This window comes from Oryx dammah, unplaced genomic scaffold (genome assembly GCF_014754425.2).
Source record: "Oryx dammah isolate SB20612 unplaced genomic scaffold, SCBI_Odam_1.1 HiC_scaffold_1, whole genome shotgun sequence".
NCBI classification, from domain to species: Eukaryota; Metazoa; Chordata; class Mammalia; order Artiodactyla; family Bovidae; genus Oryx; species Oryx dammah.
The window spans coordinates 11,992,888-11,998,887 of NW_024070185.1; positions in this window are offsets into that span (position 1 = coordinate 11,992,888).

Genomic DNA, 6,000 nt, shown 5'->3' on the forward strand with positions numbered 1-6,000 from the left:
AGCTTTGGTAGGCGGCTTCTTTACCACTAGTGCCACCTGGGCAGCCCAAATTGGCTATACCCCAATATAAAATAAAAAGTTAAAAAAAGATAGCATTTTAAAACTTGTGTGGTTCGCTTATCAATTGGTTCTTGACTATAAAGTTATTTTTTATCATAATTATTTGTAGACTAATTTTTGCCTAAATCCTGTCTGCTCTTTGCAATTAATAGTTTAGATTAAAATTTGCTAAGAAATAAACTAGGATAGGATAGATTTTTAAGACATTTCCCAGTGAACCAATGGGTTAATCATTGAGAAGGAATGAGTAATTCCCATTTGAAATTTAGATAGACTCTGTTCTGAACACATCACTGTGTGTCTATATCTATATAATTGATAGAAATAAATGCGTTAACAAATACATATGCCGCATCCCATTATTAACTGGGATAAACCACTATATGCAGTTATAATTCAGTATTTTTATGAGCTAAAAATGAAATCATGTCCTTATTTAGCAGTTGGGGAACAGGAAGGCTTGTGTAAAGCAGGGGATTGGTGGCCAGGTGATCCTGGCTGGAGGGTGAGCACTCCACAGCCTTTGTGCTATGATGAGAGGCAAGAGCCCTGGAGTGCTGTCCAGCACCTACAGTGTGGTTAGGGTACAGATTTCTCACTTGGGAGAAGCATGACAGCATTCTTGACAATATTTCTGGAAATAAGAAAAAAGGGACCCTCTTCGAGGATATAAAGACAAGGAGGAAAAGTTGGGATACTGGAGCTTCTGACTTGATGGTAATTATAGTTTTAATAAAAGCAGACACAAATTTATCAAGTACCATGCCACATTCAAAGTGTCAGGATGTCTAAACACACTAATTTATTTAGTCTTCATGATAAGGTAAAACTACTTACAATTTATAAGATGAACATTACTGCTCTTACAGATTATAGAACTAAAGATTAGGGAAGTTAAATAACTTGTCTATGATTACAGTTGAGTGGAAAATTCAGGATATTAAAAGAAGACTTTCTGACTTGGGAGTTGATGTACTTCCCACTGTTCTATATAATAAAACACTATTTTATCATCTGCACCTTGATAGTTAAGGTGTTGAATGATCCATCTACAGTTCAGATGAGAAGTGGCAATAGTTTTTTTTTTTTTTATATTTTTTATTTTTTTTGCTGTCATGCACACACACAAAACACTGGATTTGGCACTGTTTGCTATAGTAGGCAGAAGTGTAGCCTCCAGAAATGTCCAGAATCTAATTCCAGGACCCTGTGAATACATTACCTTCTCTGACTAAAGTGACTTTTCAGATATGAGAATGTTAAGGACTTTGAGATGAGGAGATTATCCTGGTTTATTTCAGTGGTCTGATCTATTCACAAGGGGAGGTGGGAGGATCAGAATCAGAGAGAGAGATGTGATGATAAAAGCAGAGGTCAGACTGACATGAAGAACGGGCCATGAGCCAAGGGATGTGGGCAGCCTCTGAATGCTGGAAAAGTTCAGAAAACATTCTCCCCTGGAGCTTCCAGAAAGGATGCAGCCTTGCTTACTCATTTTAGACTTCAGTCCTCTAGTGCTGTAACATAATACATTTGTGTTGTTTTAAGCCACTGTTTGTGGCAACCTAGAGAAGCATTTGGAAACTAATACACTTGTTCCGTTTAAATCATGAATATGAATAGGCTCTAGTTTCTCTGTTTGATCATTCTATATGGATACACATTTCATTACTCTGTTAGCATCATGAAAGTAAATTAATGGGAGGCAAAAATCAAATCTCAGCATCCATAATTGCATAGGTCAGTGTGATTCTGATAAGGAGGATATTAAATAACCTCACATACAGATAAAGAAGTTAATCTTATCAGGCTGTCAGCTAATGGCACTGTTAAAGATGAGATCATAGAGCTGTCTATTGTTAAATGTTTCAACTAGAAACCTAGAAGAACTCTGTAGTTAAAGGATGCAAAAGTCACTTATGATGTAAGTGATACTGTTCACCTCCTGAAAGGTGCTTGACCAGCCACCAGAAATGTTCTCTCTTATATCTCTCTGTGTAACACTTTTTTAATGATATATTTTCACCTAGAGGGCTACATGCATTAACACAGGAGCTATATAATGGTCAGTTATTTTCTATTGCTTGCAAGACACAATTGCTGTTTTCTTTGAGCATATTGTGATCCCTCACCTAGAGCCAGACATCCTGGAATGTAAAGTCAAGTGGGCCTTAGAAAGCATCACTACAGACAAAGCTACTGGAGGTGATGGAGTTCCAGTGGAGCTATTTCAAATCCTGAAAGATGATGCTGTGAAAGTGCTGCACTCAGTATGCCAGCAAATTTGGAAAACTCAGCAGTGGCCACAGGACTGGAAAAGGTCAGTTTTCATTCCGATCCCAAAGAAAGGCAATGCCAAAGAATGCTCAACCACACAGTTGCACTCATCTCACATGCTAGCAAAGTAATGTCAAAATTCTACAAGCCAGGCTTCAGCAATATGTGAACCGTGAACTTCCTGATGTTCAAGCTGGTTTTAGAAAAGGCAGAGGAACCAGAGATCAAATTGCCAACATCCACTGGATCATGGAGAAAGCAAGAGAGTTCCAGAAAAAAAAATCTATTTCTGCTTTCTTGACTATGCAAAAGCCTTTGACTATGTGGATCACAAGGAACTGTGGAAAATTCTGGAAGAGATGGGAATACCAGACCACCTAACCTGCCTCTTGAGAAACCTATATGCAGGTCAGGAAGCAACAGTTAGAACTGGACATTGAGAAACAGACTGGTTCCAAATAGGAAAAGGAGTACGTCAAGGCTGTATATTGTCACTCTGCTTATTTAACTTATATGCAGAATACATCATGAGAAATGCTGGGCTGGATGAAACACAAGCTGGAATCAAAATTGCTGGGAGAAATATCAATAACCTCAGATATGCAAATGACACCACCCTTATGGCAGAAAGTGAAGAGGAACTAAAGAGCCTCTTGATGAAACTGAAAAAGGAGAATGAAAAAGTTGGCTTAAAGCTCTACATTCAGAAAACTAACTTTATGGCATCTGGTCCCATCACTGCATGGCAAATAGATGGGGAAACCGTGGAAACAGCAGCTGACTTTATCTTTCTGAGCTCCAAAATGACTGTAGATGGTGACTGCAGCCATGAAATTAAAACATGCTTACTCCTTGGAAGGAAAGTTATGACCAAACTAGACAACATATTGAAAAGCAGAGACATTACTTTGTCAACAAAGGTCCTCTAGTCAAGGCTATGGTTTTTCCAGTGGTCATGTATGGATGTGAAAGTTGGACTATAAAGAAAGCTGAGCACCAAAAATTTATGCTTTTGAAGTGTGGTGTTGGAGAAGACTCTTGTGACTCCCTTGGACTGCAAGGAGATCCAATCAGTCCATCCTGAAGGAGATCAGTCCTGGGTGTTCATTGGTAGGACTGATGCTGAAGCTGAAACTCCAATACTTTGGCCACCTGATGTGAAGAGCTGACTCATTTGAAAAGACCCTGATGCTGGGAAAGATTGAAGGCAGGAGAAGAAGGAAAGAACAGAGGATGAGATGGTTGGATGGCATTACCGACTCAATGGTCATGGGTTTGGGTGGACTCTGGGAGTTGGTGATGGACAGTGAGGCCTGGCATCTTGTGGTTCATGAGGTCACAAAGAGTTGGACATGACTGAGCAACTGAACTTGACTGAACTTGTGGCATATAAATATAACTAAGCTCTGGCTTGATTAGGTACCAGGCTTCAAATAAGGTCTAATTAGTTCAGCGGTAGAAGCAGTATCTATATCCCCTAAGTCCTTCACTGGGGGTTTGGTGGATCCAGAGGGAAACAATGCCTGTATTCTTTCCTCTCAACATAGGTCCCAAGAAATAATACAGAGCATAGGAATCTTTCAAAGTGATTGTGTGGGCTGGATGTGAATATGAAGATGATGGATTACCTTGGATCCAAGTTGGGCTGGATAGAGGTCCTACTAAAAATAAGCCAAATAACAACTGCTCCATCTCCATTGTCCTAGAGCAGAGTTCTTCTATCTTCTAGGTAATTCCCCCAGCATCACTCACAGTTCAGAGTGGTGAAACCTCTTACTAACCTATCCCTTCTCCGGAGAGAATATAAAAGCATTAATGAAAGCTGTGAACGATTCCTGAGTCCATTTGTGCTCCTTTTTATTTTGCATATGAAAATAGTAAAAAGGAGAATATCTGGGATATGAGGGAAATTGTCCAATCATAATGTTACAAGTTAATTTTTTGCAAGTAATATAAATTATCTTATTTAAAAATTCTGGTGTAGGAATGAATCTGGCCATAAAAATCCCCACTGAATAATCAGTTTTGTTTTCTTGAAATTGAACATCTCCTGTTAGAGTTTTTATAGATAAGTCATAAAATTCTAGGTGAATTCTCAATTTGTGTATTTTAAAACAATATTAGGAGCACAGTATTACCTGATGGGAGATTTAAAAACAACTCAGAATTGTTTAATCAATTAAACAATCAATTAATTGCTGACTCAATCTTTTTTTTTTTTTTTCTGACTCAATCTTATGTAAAGTTTGACACTAAATTTGTGTTGGAGGACAAGTGAGATTTATTAATCTGTAGGTCTTTAAAAAAAGAGAGGTGTCACTTTTCAGTAGTTTTGATACATGACTATAAAAAGAAAGAAATATGTTTTTGTCAGGCCAAATTAGAAACCTTATCTAGGGAAAATACTAAGTTTTTAAAGACAATTTAAATGTGTGATATGTGGAACAAAGTAAGTTATATAATCATTCTATCTTGGTTTTCCATTTTTGGGGAATGCATGTCACAGAGATTCAAGTGAAAGAGATTGCTACGAGGCTCATTTGAGATGTTAGTCACGGCCACTAATAGTCGTAGCCAGTGTCAAGCAACAGCACAAGATTTAAAAGCAGTTTTCTCTCATAAAGAATGCATATTAAATAATGTGCTGTGCTTAGTCACTCAGCCATATCTGACTCTGTAGCCCACCAGGCTTCTCTGTTCTCTGTCCATGGAATTTCTCAAGCAAGAATACTGGAGTGGGTTGATAAGCCCTCCTCCAGGGTGTCTTTCCAACCCAGGGATTGAACCCAGGTCTCCTGCATTGCAGGTGGGTTCTTTACTGTCTGAACCACCAGGGAAGTCCAAGTTAAATCATATGCATCTTTAAAAAAACACTGTATAACCTCAGTTCAGTTCAGTTCAGTCTCTCAGTCGTGTCTGACTCTTTGTGACCCCATGAACTGCAGCACGCCAGGCCTCCCTGTCCATCACCAACTCCCGGAGTCCACCCAAATCCATGTCCATCAAGTCGGTGGATGTATACTGATACTGTATAAACTAAATGTAAACAATTTTTACTTGTCAATTATATCTTAATAAAACTGAAAAAAGAAAAACTGAGATGGGGGAAAAAGCAGTTTTCTGCCTGGTATCTTCATGTCTACTTGGTGAGATCCCATTTCATAGGTATGTAGTTAAAATTTATATTGATTCTTCCGATCCATGAGCATGGTATATTTCTCCATCTATTAGTGTCCTCTTTGATTTCTTTCATCAGTGTTTTATAGTTTTCTGTATATAGGTCTTTAGTTTCTTTAGGTAGATATATTCCTAAGTATTTTATTCTTTTTGTTGCAATGGTGAATGGAATTGTTTCCTTAATTTCTTCTTCTACTTTCTCATTATTAGTGTATAGGAATGCAAGGGATTTCTGTGTGTTGATTTTATATCCTGCAACTTTACTATATTCATTAATTAGCTCTAGTAATTTTCTGGTGGAGTCTTTAGTGTTTTCTATGTAGAGGATCATGTCATCTGCAAACAGTGAGAGTTTTACTTCTTCTTTTCCAATTTGGATTCCTTTTATTTCTTTTTCTGCTCTGATTGCTGTGGCTAAAACTTCCAGAACTATGTTGAATAGTAGTGGTGAAAGTGGGCACCCTTGTCTTGTTCCTGACTTAAGGG